The sequence below is a fragment of the Hemitrygon akajei genome, chromosome 8 (genome assembly GCF_048418815.1).
Source record: "Hemitrygon akajei chromosome 8, sHemAka1.3, whole genome shotgun sequence".
NCBI lineage: Eukaryota > Metazoa > Chordata > Chondrichthyes > Myliobatiformes > Dasyatidae > Hemitrygon > Hemitrygon akajei.
Window position 1 is genome coordinate 128191495 of NC_133131.1, and position 27380 is coordinate 128218874.

The window sequence follows — 27380 nt, forward strand, 5'->3', positions numbered from 1 at the left end:
ACGAACAATGGGGATTTTAAAGCTGCAATTTGTTAAATTTAAGTGATTTGTATTGGTGTCAAGAGTATTGAAGACACTTTAAGATTCAGTCAGCAATCTGAGCAAGGTCGGGCAACACTGTTGCAAATAAGGATTTATCCAAAAGTCAGATCCAACTAACGCCAAAAATAATATGTTGTTCAGAACCCGGGGAACCAGAAAATGAAAACCGATGATATTAAGTTTTTAGAGCAACAATCTGTTGGATGAACTCAGCGAATCGAGCAGCCTCTGGGCGAGGGGAGGAATTGTCAACGTTTCGGGTCAAGATTCTGCTTCAACTCTTCCCATAATTCACCCTTCCCCAAATGCAGCCGGAGCTGCTGATTTCCTCCAGCAGGTTCTTTCCTCTCTAGCTATGGTTATTATTAAAACGCGCAATGAGTAGGTGGAACCATTGGGTGAACCGATCGCTGGAGGAAAAAGTCAAAACTGTCGAGTTTCTCTGATCGTTGAGCCATGAAACCAAAAGCAGGGTATTTCCTTCTTCTTGTAGTTTGTTCCGTTTGCTTCTGTTTCGTCTTTTGGATAGTAAGAGAACAGACAAATAATTTCAGGTACGGAAAAATGATTTGCAAGTAATTTGACATATTTTCCAAGACGTGGGCGAATAATTTTTCAGAGAAGTCCGTTAATAGTATTCGTAATCAAATTGGTACGTGGAAATCAACTTAAGTTATCTCAGCAAATGAAATTTGGTCTGCCCACTTTACAACGGTATTTAACTTATTTGTGAACAAATTGTATCGGTTAGTTTTAGTCAGTTTTTTTTACTTCTAAAGCATCCTTGGTAAAATTTAAATGTGAAACGTCGGCCAACTAGTTGGGCAACAGGAAAGGATCAGTTGAACTGCAGTCCATAGGTTTCTTTGCAAATTCACCTGCGATAAACATCAAATAAATTCTAAGGAAATCAGGGATATAGAATAAGTGTAGAATGATCTTGAGGTTAAATGATCAACCGTATTTTGTTAATGGCGGAGCAGGCACAGCAGATTCACATAGCCTCTGTTCCTCGTGTTTAGTTGTGGCGCTTAGTGCGATACTTGCTGCTGCTCTTTGAGCTCAAAGAGACTTGACTTACAGTTACGTTACTGGATGTGGCATTTCATTCATGCAAATATGTTGTTCTGATTGTCTGCTGGTGGGTCTTTGGAAAAACTCATTGCACAGTCAGTCTCCATATTGCCATATAACCCTCTCATAACTGTTATAAGTTATGTTCATTTAAGATTATGTTATCTTATGTCTCCTGATGAAGGGTTTCGGCCCGAAACATCATTATTACCTCCTCCTATAGATGCTGTCTGGCCTGCTGAGTTCTGCCAGCATTTTGTGTTTTTTTATCTTATGTTTGTCATGTTTGTAATGTACTATACTGCTGTTGCAATTAGCTAATTTCTATTTTGGTATATACTATTAATAGGTACGTAAGTGTAACAAACTTAAATGTTGCACTTTAAAGAAATATTAGGGCAGATATAAAAAAGTTTAATCAAAGATTTAGGTTTTAATGTGAATGTTAACAAAGAAAGGAAGAGCCAGAGATGAAGATTAAGGAGGGAATTCAGAAATTGGAGCTTCAGCAGTTGAGGATGAGGCAATTAGTAGAGAAATTAAATGTGGAATGTTTGACAGACAGACAGACAGACATACTTTATTGATCCCGAGGGAAATTGGGTTTCGTTACAGTCGCACCAACCAAGAATAGTGTAGAAATATAGCAATATAAAAAACATAAATAATTAAATAATAATAAGTAAATTATGCCAAGTGGAAATTAGTCCAGGACCAGCTTATTGGCTCAGGGTGTCTGACACTCCGAGGGAGGAGTTGTAAAGTTTGATGGCCACAGGCAGGAATGACTAACTATGATGCTCAGTATTGCATCTCGTTGGAATGAGTCTCTGGCTGAATGTACTCCTGTGCCTAACCAGTACATTATGGAATGGATGGGAGACATTGTCCAAGATGGCATGCAACTTGGACAGCATCCTCTTTTCAGACACCACCGTCAGAAAGTCCACCCCCACAACATCACTGGCCTTACAAATGAGTTTGTTGATTTTATTGGTGTCTGCTACCCACAGCCTGCTGCCACAGCACGCAACAGCAAACATGATAGCACTGGCTACCACAGACTCGTAGAACATCCTCAGTATCGTCCAACAGATGTTAAAGGACCTCAGTCTCCTCAGGAAATAGAGACGGCTCTGACCCTTCTTGTAGACAGCCTCAGTGTTCTTTGACCAGTCCAGTTTATTGTCAATTCGTATCCCCAGGTATTTGTAATCCTCCACCATGTCCACACTAACCCCTTGGATGGAAAAAGGGGTCACCGGTGCCTTAGCCCTCCTCAGGTCCACCCCCAGCTCCTTAGTCTTTTTCAAATTAAACTGCAGATGATTCTGCTCACACCATGTGACAAAGTTTCCCACCCTAGCCCTGTACTCAGCCTCATCTCCCTTGCTGATGCATCCAACTATGGCAAAGACATCAGAAAACTTCTGAAGATGGCAAGACTCTGTGCAGTAGTTGAAGTCCGAGGTACCAGAATACCAGAATTGGAGATTCCAATTATCTTTGAGAGTTGGAGCAATGTGGGAGATTATTAAGATTTAGAATGACCTATAAAGGGATTTTAAAACAAGGTTGGAATTATACAGTTAAGACTTATTTATGCAAAAGCTAAGGTAGAACAGCCATGAGTAATTGGTTAAAGGTGCAGTATGTGAGGTTGGATCATTGCCGTCCCATTTCAGTTAAGAGGAATAACTGTTCTACTACAATGAGTGTTTTGGTTTTGAGCTCCTTCTTCCTCATATTTTTCATGAAGAAAAATTTTAATGCATTTATTAGTTATAGAATCAAGAAACAGATGTGGAATGATCAAAAGGAAATAAATTCACCAGAATGTGTGGAAATAGCCAAAATCCTCACACTTAAACCCAAAAGGTAACAAAACTTCCTATGCTGAGTTCCAGCATCTCTGATTATATAAGCCATTATATTGAAATAAGATGGATTGCAATGGATAAATAAAATTGGATCATTTAAAGATGTGTTCCTAACTTTAACAGTGGGGTGGAAACCTCCATGGGAAGAATGGAGAGCAGTTCTGATTCATGATTCTAGATTGATATCAAAAGCAATACTCAGATTGGATGCCTTCATCTTCTCTCCCTTTCCCATCAATTGTTTTCTAGTAGCTCTAAACCCTCTTCTGCTACATGGGCATAATTATCTCATTGATACCTGGTTATGGAAGAGAAGCAATAGTGTACCCAATAGAATGGATTAGAAATAAATATCAGTTTTGGTATGAGAATAAATTTTGGCTGCTTGGCGAAGAACCTCTCAGTTTGTCGAGTCTCTCATCCTCTTTCAATGCATTCTGATAAATTTTCAAATGATTTGTGGTACAATTTGATATAGTGCAATTAAGTTTTAAATTGTTTAAGTAACAGAACAAGTTAAATCACCACAGCAGTTGTAAGCAAAGGTGATTAAGGATGGAGTTGTAGTCAATAAACAATATAGGTGCCATTACTGCTCCAGAGATGAGTGAAAGTGTTTGCCATAAACATGTTTTAGTGGTCAGTGATTTATCATGTGCCAAAGTTGACCAGGAATTTGGAGTTGATGTGTGCCATGGTCAGCCTGTCGAAGAACTTCATGACAGTGGATGTTAGAGTCACCAGGCAGTAGTGAATAAGGCACAATACCTTATTTTTCAAAGGTGTTAGGATGATATGAATTAATAAGAAATAATATTCTGTGTATAAAAAAAATATTAAATCATTGGAAAGAGATGACATAGGATTGGAAGGTGTAGAGTCTCTATGGGTTGAGTTAAGAAATGACAAGTGTATGACAGTTGTATACAGGCCTCCAAACAGCAGCCGGAATGTGGATTACAAATTACAGCAGGAGATAGAAAATGCATGTCAGAAAGTCAATGTCATGATAATCGTTGGGGATTTTAACATGAAAGTGGATTGGGAAAACCAGGGCAGTACTGGACCTCAAGAGAGAGAATTTGTAGAATGTCTAAGGGATGGCTTTTTAGAAAAGCTTGTTGCTGAGCCCACTAGGGCTTCGGCTGTGCTGGACTGGGTGTTGTGCAATGATCCAGAGGTGATGAGAGAGCTTAAGGATAAGGAATCCTCAGGGAACAGTGATCACAATATGATTGAATTCAAACTGAAATTTGAGAGAGTAAAAAATAAAATCCAATGTGTTGGTCTTTCAGTGGAATAAAGGAAGTTACAGTGGCATGAGAGGGGCACTGGCTGATGTTGGCTGGAAAGGGATATTTGCAGGAAATGGCTGGAGATTCTGTGAAAAATGAGGGAAGTACAAGACAGATATATTCCAAATAAGAAGAGATTTTCAAAGGGAAGAAGGACACTACTGACGCTGACAAGTGGAGTCAGAACCAAAGTAAAAGCAAAAGAGAGGGCATACAAGGAAGCCACAGCTAATGGGAAGATAGACGATTGGGAATAGACAATAGACAATAGACAATAGGTGCAGAAGTAGACCATTCCGCCCTTCGAGCCTGCACCGCCATTTTGAGATCATGGCTGATCAATTACTATCAATACCCTGTTCCTGCCTTGTCCCCATATCCCTTGATTCCCCTATCCATAAGATACCTATCTAGCTCCTTCTTGAAAGCATCCAGAGAATTGGCCTCCACTACCTTCCGAGGCAGTGCATTCCAGACCCCCACAACTCTCTGGGAGAAGAAGTTTTTCCTTAACTCTGTCCTAAATGACCTACCCCTTATTCTCAAACCATGCCCTCTGGTACTGGACTCTCCCAGCATCTGGAACATATTTCCTGCCTCTATCTTGTCCAATCCCTTAATAATATTATATGTTTCAATCAGATCCCCTCTCAATCTCCTTAATTCCAGCATGTACAAGCCCAGTCTCTCTAACCTTTCTGCGTAAGACAGTCCAGACATCCCAGGAATTAACCTCGTGAATCTACGCTGCACTTCCTCTACAGCCAGGATGTCCTTCCTTAACCCTGGAGACCAAAACTGTACACAATACTCCAGGTGTGGTCTCACTAGGGCTCTGTACAAATGCAAGAGGATTTCCTTGCTCTTGTACTCAATTCCCTTTGTAATAAAAGCCAACATTCCATTAGCCTCCTTTACTGCCTGCTGCACTTGCTCATTCACCTTCAGTGACTGATGAACAAGGACTCCGAGATCTCTTTGTATTTCTCCCTTACCCAACTCTACACTGTTCAGATAATAATCTGCTTTCCTGTTCTTACTCCCAAAGTGGATAACCTCACACTTATTCACATTAAACGCCATCTGCCAAGTATCTGCCCACTCACCCAGCCTATCCAAGTCACCCTGAATTCTCCTAACATCCTCATCACATGTCACACTGCCACCCAGCTTAGTATCATCAGCAAATTTGCTGATGTTATTTTTTATGCCTTCATCCAAATCGTTAACGTAAATGGTAAACAGCTGTGGTCCCAGTACTGAGCCCTGTGGCACCCCACTAGTCACCACCTGCCATTCCGAGAAACACCCATTCACCGCTACCCTTTGCTTTCTATCTGCCAACCAGTTTTCTATCCATGTCAATACCTTCCCCCTGATGCCCTGAGCTTTGATTTTACCCACCAATCTTCTATGTAGGACCTTATCAAATGCCTTCTGAAAATCGAGGTACACTACATCCACTGAATCTCCCCGGTCTAACTTCCTGGTTACATCCTCAAAAAACTCCAACAGATTAGTCAAGCATGATTTACCCTTGGTAAATCCATGTTGGCTCGGCCCAATCCTATCACTGCTATCTAGATATGCCACTATTTCATCCTTAATAATGGACTCTAGCATCTTTCCCACCACCGATGTCAGGCTGACAGGTTGATAGTTCTCTGTTTTCTCCCTCCCTCCTTTCTTAAAAAGTGGGATAACATTAGCCATTCTCCAATCCTCAGGAACTGATCCTGAATCTAAGGAACATTGGAAAATGATTACCAATGCATCCGCAATTTCCAGGGCCACCTCCTTTAGTACCCTAGGGTGCAGACCATCTGGACCTGGGGATTTGTCAGCCTTCAGTCCCATCAGTCTTCTCAACACCGTTTCCTTCCGAATGTCAATCTGTTTCATTTCCTCTGTTACCCTATGTCCTTGGCCCATCCATACATCAGGGAGATTGCTTATGTCTTCCTTAGTGAAAACAGATCTAAAGTACTCATTAAATTCTTCTGCCATTTCTCTGTTTCCCATAATAATTTCACCCAATTCATTCTTCAAGGGCCCAACATTGTTCTTAACTATCTTCTTTCTCTTCACATACCTAAAAAAGCTTTTGCTATCTTCCTTTATATTCCTGGTTAGCTTGCATTCGTACCTCATTTTTTCTCCCTGTATTGCCTTTTTAGTTAAGTTCTGTTGTTCCCTAAAAACTTCCCAATCATCTGTCCTCCCACTCACCTTAGCTCTGTCATATTTCCTTTTTTTAAATGCTATGCAATCTCTGACTTCCTTTGTCAACCACTGTGGCCCCTTTCCACCTTTTGAATCCTTCCTTCTCTGGGGGCTGAACTGATTTTGCACCTTGTGCATTATTCCCAAGAATACTTGCCATTGCTGTTCCACTATCTTTTCTGCTAGGCTATCCGTCCAGTCAACTTTGGCCAGCTCCTCTCTCATGGCTCCATAGTTTCTCCTGTTCATCTGCAACACTGACACCTCCGAGCTGCCCTTATCTTTCTCAAATTGCAGATAAAAGCTTATCATATTGTGATCACTACCTCCTAATGGCTCCTTTACTGCGAGATCGCTTATCAAATCCTGTTCATTACATAACACTAAATCCAGAATAGTCTTGTCCCTGGTCGGCTCTCGTACAAGCTGTTCCAAGAACAGCTTTTATAAAAAATTGCAGAAGGAAACTAAGGTGGTCATTAGGAAGAAAAAGATAAATTATGAGAGGAAGCTGGTAACTAATATCAAAGAAGATACTATAAGCTTTTTTAAGTATATAAAAGGTAAGAGAGAGTTGAAGGTAGATATAGGACCAATACAAAATGACACTAGAGATATTGTAATAAGAGATGCAGAGATGGCAGAGGAACTGAATGCATATTTTGCATCAGTCTCCACAGTGGAAGATATCTGTGGTATACTGAACATTCAAGAGTGTCAGGGAAATAAAGTTTGTGCAATGAAAATTATGACAGAAGATGCTAAGGAAGCTTAATGGTCTGAGGGTGGATAAAGCTCCTAGACCAGGGATGGCCAACCTATGGCGCATGTGCCAAAAGTGGTGCATTGGATGATTAGAAGTGGCGCATTGCACCCCAGTGATAATAATAAAAAAGTAAGCCTACTCATGCAAGAAGTATTAACCAAAAACAGATTTGTAGAAAAAAATCTATAACAGGAATTCAAGTAGCTTAGAGCTAGAAATGTGTTTTACTGAGAATAAATCTAAAACTTAGCAATTATTTTTAGAGATTTTATTATTTTATGCACATCTTTTGGCGAATGTTATCTTCTTTCACACTAATCTGTTTTCAATTTTTAAAAAAATTTAATGAGTTAAGCTAGGAAAGAGGGACTTTAGTTCTGCAGTCGTTGCATAACTGTTCAATACACGTTTGATACTTGTTTGATCCTGAGGCGCCAGGCGTCTGCACCAGCGGTGCGTCGCAGGTTTTTGCCAGTCAGTTTATAGTTGACACTTGTGCGCTACGGAGTTTTGCTTTGTTCATCCTTTGTGAACATTTACAGTTTTGTACTTTTTTAAAAATTAAGCCTTGTTTTTATATTCAGTTACCCATCACAGTGCAAAAGAAAATGAGCAAAAGAAAAGCAGAAAGTGATAGTAAGCGTGAATTCAATGAACAGTGGGAAAATGAGTTCTTATTTGTAGCGGGTCTGTCAGGAAAACTGTTGTGCATTGCTTGGGAAAACACTTTCTCACATAGTAGAAGACATGATCTTAATAGAGGCTATAAAACACATCAGATGGAAATAGAAGGAAAACTGAAGCTGGTGCTTGGGTCTGAGTTATGGAAAGAATATGTGATTAAGAAAAATGAAGAAATCAAAAGAAGACAAAATATATTTATTAAAAGAAGTCCCATTAAAGTAAGTAATGTTTACCTTGTTTTGTTTTAAATGAATATATCATGTAAAAATGCTAAATATGTCTATATTAACATATTTTTACAAGAATTGAATGGGGGTACAAGAGTTGTATGGCGTATCTGAACTCATGCGTGAAAAAATTGACGGATGGACTGTAAAAGGTTGGCCACCCCTGTCTGTCCTAGACCCTTGGGTTTTGAAGGAAGTAGCTGGAGAGATAGCGGAGGCATTAACAATGATCTTTCAAGAATTGATAGATCCTGGCATTGTACGGGATGACTGGAAATCTGCTTTTTAAGAAGAGTGGGAGGCAGCAGAAAGGAAATTATAGACCTGTTAACTGGACATCAATGGTTGGGAAGTTGTTGGAATCGATTGTTAGGGATGAGATTACGATGTACCTGGAGGCACATGATAAGATAGGCTAAAGCCAGCATGGTTTCCTGAAAGGAAATCCTGCCTGACAAACCTACTGCAATTCTTTGAGGAAATTACAAGCAGGGTAGACAAAGGTGATGCAGTAGACATGGTGTACTCAGATTTCCAGAAGGCCTTTGACAAGGTGCTGCACATGAGGCTGCTTAGCAAGGTAAGAGTTCATGGTTTTACAGGGAAGTTACTAGCGTGGGTGGAGCATTGGCTGGTCAGCAGAAAACAGAGTGGAAATAAAGTGATCTTATTCTGGCTGGCTGCTAGTTACCAGTGGAGTTCCACATGGGTCAGTGTTGGGATTGTTGCTTTTTACAATGTATGTCAATGATTTGGACCACGGTATTAATGGATTTGTGGCTAAATTTGCCGATGATACAAAGATAAGTGGAGGAGTAGGTAGTTTTGGGGAAACAGAGCCTGTAGAGAGACTTGGATAGTTTAGGGAAATGCACAAAGAAGTGGCAAATGAAATACAATATTGGAAAGTGTATGGTCATGCACTTTGGGGGAAGAAACAAATGGGCAGACTATTATTTAGATAGGGAGAGAATTCAAAATGCAGAGATGCAAAGGGGCTTGAGAGTTCTTGTGCAAGAAACCCTAAAGGTTAGCCTCCAGGTTGAGTTAGTGGTGAAGAAGAGGAATGCAATGTTGGCATTCATTTCAAGAGGTATAACATATAAGAGCAGAGATGTGATGCTGAAGCTCTATAAGGCACCAGTGAGACCACACTTGGAGTATTGTGTGCAGTTTTGGGTTCCTTATTTTAGAAAGGATATACCGACATTGGAGAGGGTTCAGAGAAGATTCACGAGAATTATTCCAGGAATGAAAGGATTACCATATGAGGAATGTCTGGCAGCTCTTGGGCTGTATTCCCTGGAATTCAGGAGAATGAGTGGGGATCTCATAGAAACATTCTGAATGTTAAAATGCTTGAACAGATTAGATATGGCAAAGTTATTTCCCATGGTAAGAGATTCTAGGACTTCAGGATTGAAGGACATCCTTTTAGGACTGAGATGTGGAGAAATTACTTTAATCAGAGGGTGGTAAATCTATGAAATTCATTGCCATGAGTGGCTGTGGAGGCCAAGTCATTGGGTGCATTTAAGACAGAGATAGATAGGTTCTTGATTAGCCAGGGCATCAAAGGATAAGGGGTGAAAGCAGGGGTGTGAGGATGACTGGAAGAGTGAGATTAGCCCATGTTTGAATGGCGGAGCAGACTCAATGGATTGAATGGCCCCAGCAATTCTAGTTTAAACTCTCCCCAATAGCCTTAGCAAACCTCCCTGCTAGGATATTGGTCCCCCTGGGATTCAAGTGCAACCTATTCTTTTTGTACAGGTCACGCCTGCTCCAAAAGGGGTTCCAATGATGCAGAAATCTGTATCCCTACCCCCTGCTCATATCCCTCACCATGCATTTAGCCTCCACCTCTATTCCTATACTCACTGTCATGTGGCACAGGCAGCAATCCCAAGATTACTACCTTTGAGGTCCTGCTTCTCAGCTTCTTTCCTAACTCCCTGTAGTCTGTTTTCAGGACCTCCTCCCTTTTCCTGCCTATGTCGTTCGTACCAATATGTACCACAACCTCTGTCTGTTCACCTTCCTACTTCAGGATATTGTGGCCGCGATCAGAAACATACTGGACCCTGGCATCTGGGAGGCAAACTACCATCTGTGTTTCTTTCCTGCATCCACAGAATCACCTATCTGCCCCCCTATCTATGGAGTCCCCTATCACTGCTGCCATCCTCTTCCTTTCCCTACCTTTCTGAGCCACAGGCCCAGACTGTGCCAGAGGCATGGCCACTGTTGCTTTGCCTAGGTAGGTTTGTCCCCTTCCTGGCAGTACTCAAACAGGAGTACTTATTGTAAAGGGGGACAGCCATTAGGGTACTCTCTTGCATCTGACACTTGCCCTTCCCTCTCCTGACTGTTACCCACTTATCTGTCTCCGAAGGCTCCTAGTGTGACTACCTGGCTATTGCTCCTCTCTATCACCTCCACACTTTCCCTGACCAGACAAAGGTTATCAAGCTGCAGCTCCAATTTTCTATGGTGGTCCCTAAGGATCTGCAGTTCGACACACCTGTGCAGATATGGCCGTCCAGGAGGCTGGGAGTCTCCTGGACATCCCACATCTGACCCCCAGTAGAGAACACCAGCCTCACAGACATACTTCCTGTTTCTTTTCTTCACAAGTAACTTACCTCACCTTGATGTGTTATTGCTGAAGCCCAGTTGAGCCAAAGTCCTCCTACTCTGTCACTTGCTCCTCTGATGCCCTCTCTATAAAGCTGTCTTTTCACATTCTTCCCATTGGTCTAACTCGTTGACGTACACAAGCCCGCACATTCATGACTCAATCATTTCTTTTCCCAGCATACCATCACCTTCCATTCTAACATCTCTTTGTGGTTTGAATTCAAATTTCATAGCATTATTTGCATTCGATATTTACTTGTTCAACCATTCTACTACAAGCTACTTGGATGTATTCCTTAAACAATCTCCTTAACTGTAGTGCATTCACCGGCAGGACTGGACAACAGGTTTTGGCCTGAAACATTGACTGTACTCTTTTCCGTAGATGCTGCCTGGCCTGCTGAGCTCCTCCAGCATTTTGTGTGTGCTGCTCGGCAGGCTTCACTCTCTTGCTTCTTTCCATTTTGGTGGGCGGCCGCATAACTGGCCTCTTACACTGTCTCTAGCAATTGTTGTACCCACTTTTCTGACACAATCCCTTTGACTTCAAGTTCTGACAAATCTAATGCTAACAACTCCTCTAATACTCTCATGCCCCTTCTCGTCCTGAGTTTATAAGGGTGTAACCTTTTGAAGATGCACTGTATTCCTTCTTATCATTAAGGCAAAACTACCTGCCATGTTGCTGCACCATTTTTGCAATCATATTTTGTAGTATTTGTTTCATCCTTTCCAAAATTCCACTAGACTGTGGTCTATAGGGTACATGAAATCTCTGCTTGATCCCTAAAAGTGCCATGGCATCTTGCATTAGCTGGGCCATGAAATGTGTGCCTTGTTCCAGTTTGGTACTCTGGGGTAGCCCCCAGCGAGTGAATATCCTTCTTAATAAGAACTTTTGCAGTGGCCTTTGCTGAATTTGACTTAGCTGGGAAAGCTTCCACCCATCTATTACTACTAGAATATATTTGAACTGTCCTGAGCTGGGCAGTCAGGGACCAATGTAATCTATCTGCCAATTAGTCCAAAGCCCTTCCACTGATCTGGTGTGTCAAAGGGCTCCTTTATTTACATTTCTGTCAGGATTATATTGTACACAAATCAATTAAATGTTGACATAATGCTCCACATCATTCTTCATCCTAAGCCAGCAGCCCACTTCCTTGATCTTTTCCAGAGTGCCTGGTGTCCCCATAGATCATGGTACCAATGGATCATCTGGTTTCTTCCTCCCAAAACCACAGGCTTTCCTTCATGAAGGACAACTCCATCTTTGGCAAGCACTCCCGAGTACTCTTCATATATTTCAGACATTTTTTAAAATTCTTGTTTTTGATCCTTTGTAAAATCCATAAATTTAGTCTGTTGTTCCTTCTGCCTTCCAATCTCCCCATTCTCAAATCAAGTCAAGTCAAGTCAAGACACTTTTATTATCATTTCAACCATAATTGCTGGTACAGTACATAGTAAAAATGAGACAACGTTTTTCAGGACCATGGTGTTACACGACACAGTACAAAAACTAGAATTAACACAGAGAAAAAAAACAACTACAGACCTACCCAGGTCTGCATAAAGTGCACAAAACAGTGCAGGCATTACAATAAATAATAAACAGGACAATAGGGCAGTAAGGTATCAGTCCAGTCTCTGGGTGCTGAGGAGTCTGATAACTTGGGGGAAGAAACTGTTACATAGTCTGGTTGTGAGAGCCTGATTCCTTCGATGCCTTTTCCCAGATGGCAGGAGGGAGAAGAGTTTGTATGAGGGGTGCGTGGAGTCCTTCATAATGCTGTTTCTTTTGCGGATGCAGCGTGTAGTGCAAAGGTCCGTGATGGCGGGAAGAGAGACCCCGATGATCTTCTCAGCTGACCTCACTATCCACTGCAGGGTCTTGCAATCTGAGATGGTGCAATTTCCAAACCAGGCAGTGATGCAGCTGCTCAGGATGCTCTCAATACAACCCCTGTAGAATGTGATGAGGATGACGGGTGGGAGATGGACTTTCCTCAGACTTCGCGGAAAGTAGAGATGCTGCTGGGCTTTCTTTGGTATGAAGCTGGTGTTGAGGGACCAGGTGAGAATCTCAGCCAGGTGAACACCAAGAAATTTGGTGCTCTTAACGATCTCTACCGAGGAGCCATCGAAGTTCAGCGGGGAGTGGTCGCTCCGTGCCCTCCTGAAGTCAACAACCATCCCTTTTGTTCACATTCAGGGACAGGTTGTTGGCTCTGCACCAGTCTGTTAGCCACTGCACCTCCTCTCTGTTAGCTGACTCATCATTCTTGCTGATGGGACCCACCACGGTCGTGTCATCGGCAAACTTGATGATCTGGTTCAAGCTGTGTGTTGCAGCACAGTCGTGGGTCAGCAGAGTGAACAGCAGTGGACTCAGCAGCACACGCACCTCCGCTGTCATCCATGGCTTCTGGTTGGCACGTATAGTGATGGTCTTGGACAGATTAACATCATCAATGCACTTGCTGATGTAGCTGGTCACTGATGCTGTGTACTCCTCTAAGTTGGTGGAGTAGCCATTGGTTGCAGCCTCCCTGAACATGTGGCAGTCAGTGTGCTTAAAGCAGTCTTGAAGAGCAGAGATGTCTCCTGCTGGCCAGGTTTTCACCTGCTTCTGAACTGATCTGGATCACCTGACGAGCGGTCTGTATGCTGGGATTAGCATAACAGAGATGTGGTCTGAGTATCCGAGGTGGGGGCAGGTCTCTGCCCAGTACGCGTCGGAGATGTTTGTGTAAACCAGGTCCAACACGTTCTCCCCTCTCGTTGCAAAGTCCACATACTGATGGAATCTGGGGAGCACTGACTTAAGGTTCGCGTGGTTAAAATCACTGGCCACGATAAACAGTCCATCAGGGTGTGTGTTCTGCAGTTTGCTAATAGCCCCGTACAGGTCACAGAGCGCCTCCTTAGCATTAACGCTGGGGGGAATGTAGACACCGAATATAAGGACAGAGGTGAATTTCCGTGGCAAGTAAAATGGTCTGCATCGAACTGCCACAGACTCCACTAGCAATGAGCAGTATGTGGAAACCAGCACAGATTTCTTACACCATTTCGTATTGATGTAAATACACACACCACCACTGCAAGTCTTACTGGACAGAGCTGCATCCTTGTCCGTTCGAAACAAGGCAAGCCTGTCTAGTTGAATGGTGGCGTCCGAAATTCCATCAGTGAGCCATGTCTCTGTGAAAACATACGCAGTGTAGGCTCTGTACTCCCGCCGAGTATTTTGTTGGAATACTGTGGTATACTGTTGGTATTCTGTGGCTGCCATTCCTGCCCAAATAAAGCACTTTGCTTTGTCAGTTCGTCAGCCTTTCTATTTTCCTCAGGAGATAATTTAGAGTGGGATTTCACCTTTATGATTCCATATTTTTCCCTTTGCCTCCTCAAATATATATTGTAATAAAGTAGCAGATGGGAGTGGCTTCTGGTCAGCTGAAACAAGCCCTCTGCCTTCCCACAGAGGCAATTGTTCTATAAGGCTGTTCCAAGCATACATACTATCAGAGTGTAAGACTGATCCTGGCAGGAAACGTTCTGGATGGCCAACCAAATATGCTACAGCTGCCTGTGCACTCATGGTTTTGTGTAACTTTAAAGCTATACTATACCTTTTCTGGCCATATTCATCCTCTAATATATGTCACACCCAGTTCTCCTCTCACCATCCTGTACTGATGAGGAGCTGTCTACAAAAATTTTTTAATGAGGTTTTTCTTTTTCCTTTGTGTTTTTGTTCTCAGGCATTACTTTATCTGATCTGCTTTCACACCCTCCTTTTTGTTCTGACACAAATGGACCTTTGCGATCATTTGCTAACATAACTTGACACTCATGTTCACTTCCTTGGTACACCGGGTTTTCGTCTAGCATTGAGGTAATGTTTACTCGTTTTACACTAATATTTCTTCCTTGCAACAGCAACATCCATCTAGCCATTCTGTTTTGGTATACTGAGCCATCTTTAATCCTTCCATCTGGCAGTAATTGTGTGGGGGTATGTTCTGTCAGTATGTAAGTGGATTAAGTCCCACTATGTAGGTGAAATGTTGTACCACCCAGAAAACCGCTAGCAAGTGTTTTTCATACAGTATACCCCTGTTCTACTGGTGAGAGCATGCATGATGCATATGTTACTGGTCTTAACTTCCCATGCATCTCCTGTAACAGCACTGTTGAGAGGGTGGTATCAGTTGTAGCCACCTCCAATGAGAATGGCTCATTCGGATTTGGGGTTTTTACAGTATGCACAGTGGCCAGCGCTTGCTTCAGAGCTGTGATGGCCTGTGTGTGTTCTGATTTCCATTCCCATGCCATATTCTTTTTCAGTAATTCCATTAAAGGAGCCGCGTTAGTGGAAAATCCATTGATGTGATCTCTATAGTATCCTACCAGCCCCAGAAAGGACCGCAGCCCTTTCAGGTCTCGGGGAATAGGCAGTTTTGTAACCAATTCTACTCTTTGCTTATCAACTTCTCTTTTTCCCAGAGTCAAGATTATTCTCAAATAACAAACTTCTTGTTTTATCGTCTTTGCTTTTTTAGGGTTTATCTTTAGTCCAAATGCAATTATTAATTGCAACAATTCTGTTATTAACTGATAATGTTCCTGCTTGGTTTCAGTCTGCAGAAGCAGATCATCTTCGTATTGTACCAAGCACTCAGGTCTTGAAAACAGTTTTAACACTTTGCCTAAACACTGTTGAAATATACAGTAGATGGGGAATTATGGAACCCCTGTGGTAGGAAAATCCAAGAAAGTCCCTGAAATGTAAATGCAAACTTGATTTAACACTCTCGTTTTAGTGGGATAGACCAAAGTCCATTATTTATGTCTAGAACTGTGAACCTGTGTGTTCTTTCATTCTGTTTGACCACTGTCTCCAGGTTAGTTGCTGCAGCTGGGGCTGTTAATAGGGTTACTTTATTCAGCTCTCTATAGTCTATTGTCAATCTCCAACTACCATCTGGTTTCCTCACTGGCCATATGGGTAGGTTATTAGTGTAGACTACAGGCCTCAGTACCCCTTGTTGTACCAAACTCTGTATTACCTTACCTACATCTTCCTCTGCTTTTTGGGAGACCCATATTGCTATTGTTGTGTGGGGTCTAAACCTTGTATGCACACACTACCAGTCATCCTTCCTCAGTCACGCTTGTGCCTTGCAAATGCTCCTCAGTTCTGTGCAATAATGTGCTGCACCTTCTGATCATTGCTCATCTCCTCTAGTTTTATCCACACTGCACCCATTGTGTATAGTCAATTCCATCGTTCTCCTGCTGGGATCTGCATGTGGTGTATTTTATTCATGCCAGTTGGCATCTACCAAATCACAATTAACTGTGTCAAAACAAAGCCCCGCTTTGGCCATGTAATCCCACCCCAGTATATGTTCCTGATTCCAGGGTAATTCCACCAACACTATCAAATGTTCCAATGCTACGTCCTATCCTTATTTCCAATGGTATACTCATGTGTCCCACTTGTGAATGTCCTGCAAGTCCACTTAGGATAATTTTATCTTGTATCTCCCAATTTGCGTTACTTACATTAGTGGTTTGGGATTCGCTGGTATCTCATATAAAGGTAACAGGGCAGCCTCCAACCCTACCACTCACTAGAGGTCTTCCAGTTCCATCCCACCGTGTGTCACACTCCCATGTTGGTAAGGCCTGACACCGTCATTGAAGCTCAGGGTACAATTACATCCCACTGGCTCAAGGTCACCTGACCTACCTGGGCCACCAGCTCACTGGTTCTTGTACAGGGCTACAACCAACATTGTTTCATGGTTCTACCCTACCCAGCCTTGTGTATTTGTGTCTTTCAACTCTGGCCAGTCCAAAGCAGTTTAATGCGGCGACCCAGACATAGTCTAATGAGATTACAGATCGTTTCTTTGGTAGGTCCGGCATTTTACATAATAAGTAGCTACTCATCTGAGAATGGTCTCAGATTTAGCAGGTCATTATCTGAAGTTCCTTGTGTCCGCATTGAATTGTTCTGATTAGATTGTCCCAGGGTAAGAATCAGTTCACAGAATGGGGGGAAACAAAGACAATTGGTTTGTCTGCTTTCCAGTGCTTTATTTGTCAAATCCACTAATTGTACACTGTAGTTTCTGCTGGCCAACAAGCTGATCAAGTAACTGTTTGCAGGTCACAGGTTGAGTTGAGCACAGAGACAAGTGAACCTCGTGGAGCAGCCAGCTGAATGGGCTTGACCTTCACCTCTGGCACAAACACTCAATCTGGCCCAGCATTTAAATCAATCAAACCTCTGGTCTTTCCTCACTCTTAGGCTTGGGCTCCACCACCTTCACCTCTCCTCAGTTCTGCCTCCAAATCCACTCCAACAATGGACAAACATTGGCTCATTCCCCGCCTTCGAGCCTGGGTTTCACCGCCTTGATTCTGTCCGTACATGCCTTGTCACCACCATTCTGCACCTTTGAGATGTCAGTTCATACCACAAAAATGCCAGGTGATACAGGCAGTCAAAAGCTCAACTCCGAAAGGGAAGTTACAGGCAATTGATTGCAGTGATCATTTACCAGAAAGAGTGTGATTAATAAAGTAGTTAGTAGTTTTCTGTGTTTCATTTGCTACAGGCAAGTAGTCGCTGTGCTTCATTTGCGCCATCTTAAACTGAAGCGTATCTGAAAGAGGTGGGAACAGACTAATATGCCTCTTAAATCCTTTCTACCTGATGCACCATCAATAACTCACGCTGAGACTTAGGAAGCGAGTTATCGGCTTTTATTGACTGGAAGAATAAACAGCACTACATACTGGGGAAAATGAGGGAGAGCAGCAGCCCACAGTCGCCTTTATACAGGGGTCTGTGGGAGGAGCCACAGGAGCAGTCAGACAGGTATATCTAGTTCACCACATTCACCCCCCCTTTGTTTTAAAAAAAGTCCCCAAGTATATTTACAGGTTAAGTCTATCAGGTGGTCGAATCGTTCGCTGCGATCTACGTAGCTCCGGCTGCAATTGCACAGGTGCTGGAGGTGGTGATGGCACAGGTGCCGGAGGTGGTGTTTGCACCGGAGGCGGAGAGTGGGTTGGTTCTGTCCCAACTGGAGGTGTCAGGGATCCCTCGCGTGTGTGCGAGGTCCCCGGAATAGACGCGTACGAGATGCCCGGTACATGAGCGTCGTGAGGAGTCTGGGTGTGGCACGGTGCGTGCGGTGTCACCTCGGGTACAGGGTTCGTAGTTACCGTGGAATGTTCGGGGTAGTGGTCTGCTGCTCCGGCGGGCGCCAGGTCGCGGACAGAGACCGTGTCCTCCCGCCCATCAGGCAAGACCACGTAGGCATACTGGGGATTAGCATGCAGGAGGTGAACCCTCTCGACCAGCGGGGAGTACTTATTACTCCTCGCATGTTTACGTAGCAGCACTGGCCCCGGGGACGTCAGCCAAACTGGTAGGGTGGTCCCAGTGACAGACTTCCTGGGAAAAGAGAATAGGCATTCGTGAGGGGTGGCATTAGTGGACGTACACAACAGGGAGCGGATAGAGTGGAGTGCCTCAGGGAGGACCTCCTGCCATCGGGAGACCGGCAACCCTTTTGACTTAAGGGCTAAAAGTGTGGCCTTCCACACTGTGGCATTCTCCCTCTCCACCTGGCCATTCCCCCGGGGATTATAACTCGTGGTTCGACTAGTAGCAATGCCCCTAGCTAGCAGGAACCGGCGCAACTCGTCACTCATAAAGGAGGACCCTCTATCACTGTGGACATAGCAGGGATATCCGAACAGAGTGAAGAGCTGGCGCAGGGCTTTTATGACCGACGTGGTAGTAGTGTCGGGGCAGGGAACGGCAAAGGGGAATCGCGAGTACTCGTCAATAATACTGAGAAAATAGACATTGCGGTCGGTGGAGGGAAGGGGGCCCTTAAAGTCAACACTCAGTCGCTCAAAAGGGCGGGTGGCCTTGACAAGCTGCGCAGTGTCAGGACGGTAGAAGTGCGGTTTGCACTCAGCGCAGATCTGGCAGTCCCTGGTCATCGTCCTGATGTCCTCCAGGGAGTACGGCAGGTTCCGGGCTTTAATGAAATGGTAAAATCGGGTGACCCCCGGATGGCAAAGATGTGCATGAAGGGCATACAGCTGGTCGAGCTGTGCGCTAGCACACGTTCCCTGGGATAGGGCATCAGAGCGTTCATTGAGCCTGCCAGGCCGGTACAGGATATCATAATTGTAGGTGGAGAGTTCTATTCTCCATTGCAAAATTTTATCATTTTTGATTTTGCCCCGCTGTTGGTTGCTGAACATGAACGCAACCGAGCGCTGGTCGGTCAGCAAGGTGAACCTTTTGCCGGCGAGATAGTGCCTCCAGTGCCTAATAGCTTCCACTATGGCCTGGGCTTCTTTCTCCACCGCGGAGTGCCGAAGTTCAGAGCCTTGAAGGGTACGAGAAAAAAACTCCACTGGTCTGCCTTCCTGATTGAGGGTAGCAGCCAGCGCGACGTCAGAGGCGTCACTCTCTACTTGGAAGGGAATGGTCTCGTCCACCGCATGCATCGTTGCTTTGGCAATGTCCCCTTTAATGCAGCTGAAGGCCGCGCAGGCCTCGGCAGAGAGGGGAAAAGTGGTAGACCTGACCAGGGGGCGGGCCTTGTCTGCGTAATGGGGGACCCATTGGGCGTAATAGGAAAAAAAACCCAGGCACCGCCGGAGGGCCTTGAGAGTGGTGGGAAGAGGGAGTTCTAACAGGGGGCGCATACGGTCGGGGTCTGGGCCAATGACCCCGTTCTCCACGACATACCCAAGGATAGCGAGTCGTGTGGTTCTGAACACACACTTGTCCTTGTTATAAGTGAGGTTCAAAGCTTCGGCCACTTGGAAAAATCGTTGGAGGTTGGCGTCGTGATCCGACCAGTCGTGACCACAGATGGTGATGTTATCTAGATAGGGAAATGTGGCCTTCAGTTTGTACTGGTCCACCACCTGGTCCATCTCCCTCTGGAAGACTGAGACCCCATTTGTGACACCAAATGGGATGCGCAGGAAGTGATAGAGCCTGCCACCCGCCTCGAAGGCGGTGTAGGGGCGGTCCTCTGGGCGGATGGGGAGCTGGTGATAAGCGGATTTCAGATCTATTGTCCAGTACACCTTGTACTGAGCTATCTGGTTGACCATATCCGCGATGCAGGGTAGGGGGTACGCGTCAAGCTGCGTGAATCTATTGATGGTCTGGCTATAGTCCACAACCATCCTATTTTTCTGCCCAGTCTGAACAACAACCACCTGGGACTGCCATGGGCTTGTGCTTGGCTCAATGATCCCCTCCCAGAGCAGCCGCTGCACCTCTGAATGAATAAAGGCCCTGTCCCCTGCGCTGTACCTCCTGCTTTTAGTTGCCACCAGTTTACAGTCGGGGGTCAGGTTGGTGAACAGCGATGGGGGAGGGATCTTGAGGGTGGAGAGGCTGCAAGTAGTGTCAGTAGCACAGCTATCGGCATGGTGCTGGGCGGGATGTGTGGTTCGGTGTGTATGTGCGAGTGGTAACGGAGTATATGGCGAAGTCCCACCAAACTGAGGATTCCTGACAGTGAGTGGTGGGAGGGGCCCGTCATATGCCATAGTCACACTTTTGAGATGGCTCTGGAAGTCGAGCCCCAACAGCACAGGTGCGCACAGTCGAGGCATGACCAGGAACGCAAAGTTCCGATACTCTGTGCCCTGCACCACCAATGTCGCTACACAACCCACCCGGATGTCTGTGGAATGCGACCCAGAAGCCAAGGTGATCTTCTGACGTGCCGGCCGTGTCACGAGTCCACAGCGTTTCACTGTGGCCGGGTCAATAAAACTCTCAGTGCTGCCCGTGTCAAACAGGCAGCTAGTCCTGTGCCCCTCCACCAGGATGTCCATCATCGACCTTGCGAGCTGGTGCAGAGCGCTTTGATCGAGGGTCACGGTAGCCAGCGTTGAACGGGGCGAGTCGGGGGCGGGGCCTGGTGACGTCGGCAAAGATGGCCGCTCACATCCGGGCATGCAAGATGGCGGCTCCCAGGTCGCACACGGGTAGGTAGGGGCGGGGCATGGTGACGCCGGCAAAGATGGTTGTCCACATCCGGGCATGCAAAATGGCGGCCCCCAGGTCTCAGACGCAGCGCTGCTCGACCCCGGGCGCGGTTTAGATTTACAGACCTTGGCGAAATGACCCTTCTTCCTGCAGCTGGAACAAGTCGCTTCGCGAGCCGGACAGCTGTTTCTGGAATGTTTCTGAAGCCCACAAAAGTAACAGAGTTTTATGCCTGGCGAATTCGAGGAGTTCGTGATACCGCGACTGGCAGCGGCGTTGGCGAATTCGCTCGGAACCGGGGAATCACGCGGCTGGACCGCCTCGGCGTCCAGCTGCGCAGCCTCCAACGTATCGGCCGTCTCTATCGCTGAGCGTAAGGTAAGATCAGCTTTTTCCAGCAGCCGCTGGCGCAAATACACTGACCTGACTCCAGTCACAAAAGCGTCTCGGACCAAGAGTTCCGTATGCTGTCCCGCTGTGAGCGTTTGGCAGTCACAAGTCCGCACGAGTGCCTGTAGAGCTCGGAGAAATTCAGCAGTCGACTCCGTAGGCCACTGTTTTCGTGTTGCCAAGCGATGCCGGGCATAAACTGCGTTCACCGGCCACAGGTGCTGTCTTTTGAGGGCGTCAAGCGCCCCTTCGTAGGTCGAGAGGTCCCTGATGAATGAATAAACTTTTGGGGCGACCCTCGAGAGGAGAAGTCTGAGCCTAACAGCTGAGTCAGTGGCACGAACCTCCTCCAAGTATGATTGGAAGCATACAAGCCAGTGTTCAAAGGCAAGAGCTGCTTCAGGGTCTTGGGGGTCCAAATCTAAGCATTCTGGGTGTAAAATGGTTTCCATGTTTTAACTTCCAGTCAATAAAATTGATGCACCATCAATAACTCACGCTGAGACTTAGGAAGCGAGTTATCGGCTTTTATTGACTGGAAGAATAAACAGCACTACATCCTGGGGAAAATGAGGGAGAGCAGCAGCCCACAGTCGCCTTTATACAGGGGTCTGTGGGAGGAGCCACAGGAGCAGTCAGCAGGGTCTGTGGGAGGAGCCCCAGGAGCAGTCAGACAGGTATATCTAGTTCACCACACTACCATTCATCAAGATCATGACTGATCTTCAATCATCAACAAATTTTCCAGTTTCAACTACTGAGTTCCAAAGGGATTATCCTTTATTTGGAAATAGTGATTCATCCAGTCTAGATCCTTCAACTAAGGAAAACTTACATCTAAATGCACCTAACAAATTCTGCCTATCTAAGGCCCTCACACTAAAGAAGTACCAGTCAATATTGGGGAAGTTGAAATCACCTACTAGAATGTGCTGTTATATTCACGGTATGTCTTGGCATGACCTCTCTGCAAATCTGTTCCACTAAATATGTGTTTCTTAAACTCTTACATCACAGGGTGAGCTTTGAAATGTCTTTGAGATGCATACATGGTCGATGTGGTTTACTGTTACCTGGCTTGGTGACATCCATATGCCTTGTTTATTTACTTGTGTGGGAATAAGCTTCCTCCAATAACTAGCCAGAAGTTAGCACAAGGTTTAGCAAATCGTTTCCCATTTTTATTCATTTCTCTGAGACTGTGTTTCCCTCTCTACTGTTAATATCCTGCGTTATCCCTGCTTCTTTTTGCATTAAAGTCCCCAATGACAATGGCTAAGTTTTTCCCTTCCCTCTGCTGATGACTGCACTGAGTGTTAAGCAGAATTTTATTTGTCTTCTTCATTAGCATTGCTTATTGGTGCATCACGTTGGATAACTCAAGCTGTGATATTCTTGTGCTTGGTTTTAAAGCTAGCACTGATGGTTCTGGAACTGATGGCTTGCCATGCGATCATGCCTCTATGTGCTTTTAGTTTCTTCATGAAGGCTACACTCTCTGTACGTGGTACATCATCATTTTGATGGCCTGAGTAGATGATACTTAACCTGTTTGCCAGTTGAATCTCTCCAAATGGCATCCATCTTGTCTCAGTCAGTCCGAGAATTGACTGTATCTTTTCATCTCATTTGCTATGATGATGGATTTTCCTGTCTGGTACATGGTTCTCACTGTTGTGTATTTGATATTTCAATAATATTTGCGTAATCTTGTGATTGTGTATATTGTTTGCTCAGCCATTCTTGTTTGTTTAAATAATGAATTATTGTTTTTATGTAAAAATATGTTAACTGCATACATCATCACGCTATTACGTGATACCTCTGTGCCTCATTTAAAGTAAAGACTGAGCTAGACCTGCATTACCAGACTCCCATGTTTTCTTGGAAGAAGTTTAATATATTGAAGTTACAACACATAACACTGGCGATTAGGTATTTTAAAATGACCCCAAAATGGCTACCGACCTGTTCAAGTGAGCAAGATGTACAAAGTAAAATTCTGTGAGAAGCAGGCAACCCGAGTACAGGCTGGTCAAGATTTTTAAAAAAAGCGTTCTTCAGAAGGGAAGATAAGATTGAGTTATTTTTAAAGAAAATTCAGAAAACGGAAGATGTGGTGTTTCCTAAAGCATGAGTACTGGGTGATAATAATCACAGAAAAAACTCAGGGGTGGCTGGCTACATCGGAAACATTGATGTGTAATTATACACTGGCTAAGTGGCTGATATATACTAAGCTATCAGAACAGTATTTTGAAGCAAATGTAACAGCAACAAGAAACAAGTGCCAATTTTACTAGGAATATTGAGCTTAAAGGCATACAGTTTGCTTCAATATTTGTCTGCTCCATTCAAACCAGTGAAGTGATCTGTGTTGTTATTCTAAAAGTAATGCAGGAACATTTAGAAGCAAAACCTTTGCTGATTGGAGAATGCTTCAGGTTTCATAAGTGGAACTAAAAAGAAGAGGGTACGACTGCACAGGCACACAGATGTCAGAGTAAGAATAGTGGGAAGAACTTAACAACAGAGAGTTTTTCTTTAGAGCTTTGATCAAGGCATGACTGCGCAGACACGTGGATGTCAGCCAGTTAGACAAGCAGGAAGGATTTAAAAGGAGAGAGATTTTTCTTCAGCGGTTTGATTGAGGCACAATCGCACAGGTGCGTGCACACCATTGAGTTACACTGGTGGGAAGAATATAAAAAGAAAACAGCTTTATAGAGCGGGCAACTGAGCAGAAGGAGTCAGAGTATGAGAACTTTGGCAAAATGGGGATTCAGTGATAACGGGTTGAGGCGGGGTAAGTTACTTCTGAAGAGAGGAGCTAAAGCCAAGTAGTCACACCAGGGCCTTGGGACAAATAAGTGGGTAACAGTCAGGAGGGGGAAGGGCATGAATCAGATTCTGGACTACCCCATCGGCTGTTCCCCTTTACAATAAGTACTCCTGTTTCAGTACTGATGGGGGCGGGGGGGGGGACCAACCTACCTGGAGGAAGCAACAGTGGCCGTGTCTCTGGCATTGAGCCTGTGGCTCAGAAGGGTAGGGAAAGGAAGAGGATGGCAGCAGTGATAGGGGGTCAGATAGGCAATTCTGTGGATGCAGGGAAGAAACATGGATGGTAATTTGCTTCCCAGGTGCCAGGGTCCAGGATGTTTCTGATCGCATCCACGATATCCTGCAGTGGGAAGGAGAACAGCCAGAGGTCATGGTACATATCGGTACCAACGACATAGGTAGGAAAAGGGAGGAGGTCCTGAAAACAGACTACAGGGAGTTAGGAAGAAAGTTGAGAAACAGGACCTCTAAGGTAGTAATCTAGGAATTACTGCCTGTGATACATGACAGAATAGGAATAGAGTAAGGTGGAGGATAAAAGTGGCTGAGGGATTGGAGCAGGGGCAAGGGATTCAGATTTCTGCATCATTGGGACCTCTTCTGAGGCAGGCGTGACCTATACAAAAAGGATGGGTTGCTCTTGAATCTGAGGGGGACCAATATCCTGGTGGGAAGAGTTGCTAAGGCTATTGGGGAGAGATTAAACTAGAATTGTTGGGGGGGGGTGGGAACCAAACTGAAGTGACGGAGGAGGGGGCGGTTGGCTCACAAATAAAGAAAGCTTGTACTCAGTGTGAGAGGGAGGATAGGCAGGTGATGGAGATGGGGTAACGCAAAGTATGTTGTGAACAAAGTGGATGAGCTTAGAGCGTGGATCAGTACTTGGAGCTAAGATATAGTGGCTATTACAGAGACTTGGATGACTCAGGGGCAGGAATGGCTACTTCGAGTGCCAGGCTTTAGATGTTTCAGAAAGGACAGGGAGAGGCAAAAGGGGTGGGGGTGTGGCACTGCTGATCAGAGATAGTGTCACAGCTGAAGAAAAAGAGTAGGTCATGGAGCGATTGTCTACGGAGTCTCCTTTACCATAGCATTGGAGAGGGATCGGAACAGACAAGTTAGGGAAGTGTTTAATTGGTGCAGGAGGAAATATGAAGCTACCAGGCAGGAACTTGGAAGTATAAATTTGGAGCAGATGTTCTCAGGGAAATGTATGGCAGAAATGTGGCAAATGTTCAGGGGATATTTGCGTGGCGTTCTGCATAGGTACGTTCCATTGAGACAGGGAAAGGATGGTAGGGTACAGGAACCATGGTGTGAAGAAGAAAAGAAAAGCTTACGAAAGATTCAAAAAAACTAGGTAATGATAGATCTAGAAAATTATACGGCTAGCAGGAAGAAGCTTAAGAATGAAATTAGGAGAGCCAGAAGGGTCCATGAGAAGGCCTTGGTGAGCAGGATTTTAAAAAGCCCAAGGCATTCTACAAGCAGGTGAAAAGCAAGAGGATAAGACATGAGATAATAGGACCAATCAAGTGTGACAGTCAAAAAGTGTGTATGGAATTGGAGGAGGTAGCAGAGGTACTTAATGAATGCTTTAGTATTCACTATGGACTAGTATCTTGGCGATTTTAGGGATAACTTACAGTGGACTGTAAAGCTTGAGCATATAGACTTTAAGAGAGAGGATGTGCTAGAGGTTTTGGAAAGCATCAAATTTGTTAAGTCCCTGGGTCCAGACAAGATATACTCCGGCAGCTGTGGGAAGTGAGAGAGGTAATTGCTGAGCATCTGGAAATGATCTTTGCATTATCAATGGGGACGGGAGAGTTTTGGAGGATTGGAGGGTTGCAGATGTTGTTCCATTATTCAAGAAAGGGAATAGAGTGGCCCAGGAAATTATAGACCAGTGAGTCTTACTTCAGTGGTTATTAAGTTGATAGAAAAGATACTGAGAGGCAGGATTTATGAACATTTGGAGAGCATAATATGATTAGGAATTTTCAGCATGGGTTTGTCAAAGGGAGGTCATACCTTACGAGCTTGACTGAAATTTTTGAGGATGTGACTAAACACATTGATGAAGGAAGAGCAGCAGATGTAGTGTATATGGATTTCAGCTAGGCATTTGACAAGGTACCCCATGCAAGGCTTATTGAGAAAGTAAGAAGGCATGGGATCCAAGGGGACATTGCTTTGTGGATCTAGAACTGGGTTGCACACAGAAGGCAAAGAATGGTTGTAGAAGGGTCATATTCTGCATGGAGGCTGGTGACCAGTGGTCTCTCAAGATCTGTTCTGGGACCCCTACTCCATGGATTTTATAAATGACTTGGATGAGGAAATGGAGGGATGGGTTAGTAAATTTGCTGATGACATAAAAGTTGGGGGTGTCGTGGATAGTGTGGAGGGCTGTCAGAAGTTACAGCAGGACATTGATAGGATGCAGAACTGGGCTGAGAAGTGACAGATGGAGTTCAACACAGATAAGTTTGAGGTGGTTCATTTTGGTAGGTCAAATATGATGGCAGAACATAGTATTAATGGTAAGACTCTTGGCAGTGTGGAAGATCAGAGGGATCTCGCGTTCTGAGTCCATAAGACACTCAAAGCTGCTGCATTGGTTGACTGTGTAGTTAAGAAGGCATATGGTGTATTGGCCTTCAACCATGGGATTGAGTTCAACAGCCAACAGGTAGTGTTACAGCTATATAGGACCCTGGTTAGACCCCATTTGGAGTATTGTGCTCAGTTACAGTCACCTCACTACAGGAAGGATGTGGAAACCATAGAAAGGGTGCAGAGGAGACTTACATGGATGTTGCCTGTGTACTGCATATGTTAATCAAAATGGCTTCTTCGTGGATAAAAGTAAACCTTCTTTGTTATGGTGAGAGAGTGTTTCTTGCAGAGCATTCTCGAAGCTTCTAGCAGTTTGTTTAGCTTTAGAATTGCTGATAACGGGGATTGTATTCCTTTGTTAACCAATGGGGGAATGTTATTTTGTCTTGTGGCCTTGGGAGCTGGGTTTTCGCGGTCTTTTCGGGGAGTTGGGAAGAAGCCGCCAAAGAAGGTGGATGTGTGCTGTACTGCTCGGTTGACCACCAGGGTGGTCCCAGGTGCGAGGACGTGGAGGTCGGAGGAAAACAACGAGGGGTCAAATGGTTCGATGGTTGAGCTCCAACGATGTGCACTAAACTGACTGAACTCTTATAAGTTTGGTGCCTTTTACTTTATTTTCTTTTCCTTCAT

The 27380-nt window shown here is 44.6% G+C and overlaps 1 protein-coding gene across 1 annotated transcript in view; it reads left to right on the plus strand.

The window, feature by feature from the left end:
- The first annotated feature begins 504 nt into the window (after nt 1-504).
- The window catches only part of LOC140732250 (alpha-2,8-sialyltransferase 8F-like), a 96673-nt gene continuing 69797 nt past the window's right edge, over nt 505-27380 (plus strand). Inside the window, exon 1 of the mRNA XM_073054598.1 lies at nt 505-596. The gene's annotated coding sequence lies outside the window, so the exon portion shown is untranslated. The remainder of the gene's footprint in view (nt 597-27380) is intronic.